The 5,753-nt window shown below is 44.3% G+C and overlaps 1 protein-coding gene across 3 annotated transcripts in view; it reads right to left on the reverse strand.

Annotated features, from left to right (window-relative positions):
• The window catches only part of Znf608 (zinc finger protein 608), a 98,410-nt gene that overhangs the window by 79,468 nt on the left and 13,189 nt on the right, over positions 1-5,753 (reverse strand). The gene's annotated exons all lie outside the window — the stretch shown is intronic.

The raw sequence follows: 5,753 nt of genomic DNA on the forward strand, positions 1-5,753 counted from the left end.
CGAGAGGGGAAAGCGGGGGGGGGCACCCTGAGGCCCGGTCTGCTCACTCCGGTCCCCCGGGGGCTGGGGCTGCGCCTGCTTGGGGTGAAACAGGCAGGGAGCTCCGCGCTCAGGGATGCTTGTCCCGCCTTGGCTGCTCCGCTTTCTAGTGTTTCCGCTGTCTGAACCTAGAATGGTCAAAAGTCTCTCCAGCAGGCCGCGCAAGCGCAAGGTCCCGAGTTCGATCCCCAGTACAAAAAAAACAAAAATCTCTAGACTGCAAGAGGAGGCAGACAAGGAAGAAATTCATATTTATTACTGTCTATAACATCTCTTTAAAGAAAAACTTGGAGAGCACAGCCACAACCCTAAACAGGTGTTAAATGAGAACTCGTTAATTTTGTTTACCACAAAACCAAGCGACACCCCTGGCACCTGCTTTCCTGTGAAGTGGAGGGCCTGTCCCAGCTTTGATCCCACGGCGGCACCCGTGAACCAGACCTCTGTTAGGCTGACCCCACGGCATCCCCCCGCCTCGCTGATACAATCAGCGTTTCACCGCCAGGTCCCCATCAATGTACAGACAGGCTGGCAGAGGCCCCCACCATAAAGATCATAGATAAATATTCCCTGATCTCATGCTGCCTCCCTAGAAGAACAGTGGAATATTCGCTGTTTTTCCTTACCGATAAAAAAAAAATCCCAGTCCTCCAATCAGATTTTTAATTTTCCTATTCAGCCCCCTCTTCCCATTGCCATGTGTGTTAAAAGTCACCAACAGTCCGTTCTGTCTTATCTGTAACCTGACTTCCCGGCCGCATTTAACAAGCTCATCAGTCTCTTTATTAGAATTTCTTCGCTTGTTTTCCCAAACCAGATTGCTTGGGTTTTCTTCCTCCTCTTTGGATACATCCTGGCTTCTTCTGATCCTCTGCGGTTCAGCGCTGGGCCCACGACTTTTACACCTGTACTCTCTCCCTGGGTGACTCTTCCCGCCCAACAACTCTAAAGCCAGCCTATTTATGCCCACTGTCCTAATCTGTGCCTTCAGACCCAGCCATCCAACCGAACAGACAACCTTTGGTGGCCATCGGCCGTATCAAAAGCAGTTCACAACTCTTGACCCCATCCACCCCCTGAATCCAGCTATTACCCTTAGTTCTCACTTTTTCACCACCTCCATGTATCCATATCCTATTCTGTTCACCTCAGGACAACGTCACCCCTTCCCTTCGCCTCCATAACTACCAAAGGAGTTTCTCATCTCTTGCAGGGACCACTAAGCAAGTCTTGTAACTGATTGCCCTATTTCTCCTCCAGACTCTACGGAAAATCATCCACAACCAACAGTCAAAATGAGGCCTTTAAAAACCAGGCTAAGCTGGGTGTGGGGGCGAATGCCTATCATTTTAGCACTCTGGGAGGATGAGGCAGGAAGATCACAAATTCAAACCCAACCAGGGCAATTTAGTGATTTGGTGAGACAGTGACTCATTTTTAAAATAAAAGGAAAAAGGAAAAAAAAAGGGGGGGGGCTGGAGATTTAGCTCAGTGGTTCCACCACCGGCCAAGCACAAGGACCGGAGTTTGATCCCTGGTACAATAAAAAAAAAAAAAAAATCACAAAAAAAAAAAAAAAAAAAAAAAAAAAAAAAAAACCCACACACACACACACACAAAAGGAAGAGGGGTGTGCCTCAGTACAAAACCCCTGGCTCATTCCACAGTACTGCCAAAAAATTAAAGACTAAATCATGTTATTTCCTTGCTCAAAACTCTAAAAAGGTTTCACCTCATAATCGAACCCTTCACTGTAGCCTCCAAGGTCCGGCATGGCCAGAAACTGTGCCAAATTTTCACTCCCATCTGTACACATCTGTGCAAAATGCACCCCTTGTGTGTGATCTGAGTGGGGACATAGCAGCATGTGCAATCAGCCTGGAAGACGACCAGGAAGCACATCCAGAAAAAAAATGCAAACATCCCACCAATCTGGCCTCCAGGCTGGGTTCTGTTCTGTGTGGATTGCTGAATCTGCTGAGTGCTATCTTGTACTGAATCTGCTTTCTCATCTCAAATTTATACTTGACACGACTCTACCCCATAATAGAGAACTTCAAAACCATAGCTCTGATGGCCCTATGCTTCACCCTCACCCTTTTCATGCAGTCCCTAGCCTCAAAGTCTTGAAGGAACACCAACAAGAGAGGTTTGCAACAAGTGGGCAAACCTCCTACAACACTCTTTTTTCCAATGCACGAGTCTTCTTCGCTGTGTCCTAGAGCGGGGGTAGGGGTGGCAAAGGTATGGCACACGTGCCCCAACAGGCATGAGGAGCCTCTCCAAGACTGATACATTATCAGTAAGCGTGTAACAGCAAAGGTTACACTGATTGTGCAAAAGCCAGCCACATGCAAACTTTTACCTTTCAATCAAAAGCTATTTGTATCTGTTCTTGAATTCCGTTTTAGTCTATGTGCTGCCAAAGTGAGTACATACTGTATTTTCCTTTTAAAACAGAAGATGTTAATATATGAGTTGTTTTTCTAAACTAAAACCTCAGCGTTCAGGTTTAATTGCAGTGTTGGCACTTTCCAATAAGTGAGCAGGTTGCAGTTTGGGCCTTTGTCTCTAAAAGGTTTGCCATCGCTGTCCCAGAATGTGGCAGAACACATACCCAACACCAGAAACCAGAAACACATACCCAAGTGTTCTGTCAACCCTAAATTCTCTGCCCAAATCAAAGGTTTTGAGGAAATATAAAGTATTACTGCTCACACAAATTGTACTAACTTTACCACAACCACAGTCTTTCTGACTTGAATTTTTGTGGCCTTAACCTTAGACAGCTTTTTTCACAACATCTTCTGTGGCTGTGCACGTTATTTCTAGTCCCCAAAACAATTTCATCAGGTGCAATAGAATTTCTAGGAAGCACAACTTACAAGTGGGCACCTATGTAAAAATATGTTAACAAACGTGAAAAAGAGAAACATAGGACCCTTGCACTCTGAAGTCTGACATCACAACTTACTGGCAGTAGTGATCCTGAGGAACTCACATGTTTGTTGGGACCCTACTCCAATTTTAGTTCTTGTATTAGTCTTAAAAGTCCCTTTAAAAATCAGGGGAAGCATAAAACTGTGTCAGTTCCCGTTTCAACGTCATCCTTTACAATTTTATTTCCCACTCCAAATATCTTTAGAAATCCCGACAGAAGAAGCTGACCCAAACCAGCTTTACAAATATGCAGAAGAAATGACTTCCCAAAAGGTCCGATGTAAGACATCGGGAAGGGTCTCCTCCTACCAGGCAGTACCTGCCTTTGGCCTCTATCAGTCCATCCAGACAAGGGCAACAAACTGTCATCTTAAGGGTCATTCAACAGATGACTGTTAACAGAAACCAAAGCCCTTGATAAGTGGGGAAATCAGCCTCTAAGCAGTTAGGAACATTGAAGGTAAAAAAACATTTTTTGCAATGCTGACAAGTGCTCTTCCCCACTGAGCTATATATCCTTAGCCCTTTTTTTAAATTTTATTTTGAGATGATGTTGCACTAGGATGCCAGGCTCAACCCAAATTTTAGATCCTCTGTCTTAGCCACCCAAGTAGGTGGAATTACACGCATACAGATATTCTTTTTAATTGAAAAAAAATTTTTTTTGGTACTGGGAATCGAACTCTGAGCCTCAAGCTTGCCAGGTGCTACAATGCTGGAGTTCCCCAGCCCCAACAGATACCTGTAAAGAAAGCTGGCCAATGGGATCAGCAAAGATCTTACTGGTTTATCTTGCTCTGCCATGCCACTGGTAATGATGGCCCCACAGATGTAACAGACTCCTCTGCAGGAAGCACCTTCTCTTGACCAATCTTACACAGGTTTTCCTGAAAATCTGAAAATCACGGTCCCAACACTTCGGGCCTCGTCTGCTTACCTTCTTTACACACAGGACAACCCCAAGCTCTTTCCTGGAGCCATTTCAAAATGCGAAGGACTTTATAACCAATACTAAAGCAATGGGTATACAGTGAACAGAAAATGCACATACATTTAGCTCACTTCTCTATACTGTCTGAACACTCTAAAATGTACTTATCTGTAAATACATGGCTACTTCCCCATTCCTGGGTCCACATCCCTTGCCTCATAGAGAGCACTGTGCCATAGACTCCAAGTGCCTCGCTCAAACAAAGTAGATGCTGTCTCATCTCACCGTCTGTCCTGCAGCTTCCTAAACCCCGAGTCTCAGTCCTCTTCTTTCCCTCCTTGTAAGGATAGGTCACAGAAATGAAGTTCACCCCATTACCATACCAACTTCAAAACTAACTCGTGGGGGCTCAAGGGCCACTTCTATTCCTTTAAGCTGCGTTCTGCGCAGGAAGCAACCTAAAAAGGAAGGCCTTGAGCAGCTTGAAAAGCACTGGCTCAGATTATTGTGCTCCTTCTGATATGGCCATCAAAGACAGTAAGTGGTGAAGAAAGCGATGCTGTAAAGGAAGCTTGTCCTGGTTAGCGCTAATCCCTCTCTGACCGCTCCTCTCCACAGCCTTACTCACCTCTTTCGGTTCCACACAGCTGAAGGGGATGTGGCCTTGGCCTCAGAGAACCCCACAGAGAGGACACTGCTAACTTAGTCCCGGGTGACAGCAGGACGTGCTGTAACGTCTGGCGAGGCAACTGCCAGGGCCGGTTAACCGAAACTAGCCAGTGACTGAAAGAGATACTTGAGTACACTTTAGGGAAAGCCAGTTCTGAGCTCAGGAAGGGTCAAACTCACATATGTTAAAAAGCACCTAAGAACCAAACGCAGTAAATCTTGAAACATTCCAAGCACTCCACTTGTAGATTCTGTTTGTTCGTGCTGTTGTAATCAATTCTTTAAGCTCTTCCACGACTGTGTATACTTATACATGTGTGTATGTTTAAATTTATATGCCTATGTGTGTTTATAATATATATGTGCTATGTTTAGTGATTTATAGTTACTTTGAATTCTTTTTTGTTGTTTACTTGTTGTTTCCCGTACTCTCCCAAAGGGTACTTTGAAATCTTTCCAGTTTTTACAATTAAACCTAACCATCTGGACAAAAATATTCACATTCACTAAATTAGTCACAGATTTTGTGGGTAAGCTGAGAAACTAAACGCTATGCTCGGCACAGGGGTTTAAACCACATCTACCACAGCAAAACACTCTCTCTCCAATAATCTCTCCAATTATGCACACACATTCAGGCTCAGATAACATGGTGGCGACTATACCTCATTGGACAGAATTATTTGTACAGTTACTGTTATTCTTTTGGGTCCCCGAAGTGAGTTTCAAAATATCCAAAAGGGAATTCTTCTTAAAAAAAAAAAAAAAAACCTTTTAGAGCTTGTTTTACGGACAAGAGAGAAAATGGTATCTATTTTTTTCACCGCCATTTAACTTTCTCTGACAATTGCCATGTGCTGGCGAGCCACTCACCAAAATCAACGTGCTGAACACCAATACAAATGTTATTTGAACACATGGGGAATTTTCCAGATTTTTCAAGTACAAAAGTCTTCCATACTCTTCACAGTTTACTACAAATGTCAGAAAGGAAAACTCAGCATGTTTAAGATTTAATACACTTAAGAGGATCGAAATACAAGGCAAGTGAAGCCGGGCGTGGTGGCGCACACCTGTAATCCCAGCACTCGGGAGGCTGAGGCAAGAGGATCTCTGTGAGTTCGAGACCAGCCTGGGCTACATAGTAAATTCCAGATCAGTCTCATCTACATAG

Source organism: Fukomys damarensis, unplaced genomic scaffold (genome assembly GCF_012274545.1).
Source record: "Fukomys damarensis isolate Sample0158 unplaced genomic scaffold, DMR_v1.0_HiC HiC_scaffold_3, whole genome shotgun sequence".
NCBI lineage: Eukaryota > Metazoa > Chordata > Mammalia > Rodentia > Bathyergidae > Fukomys > Fukomys damarensis.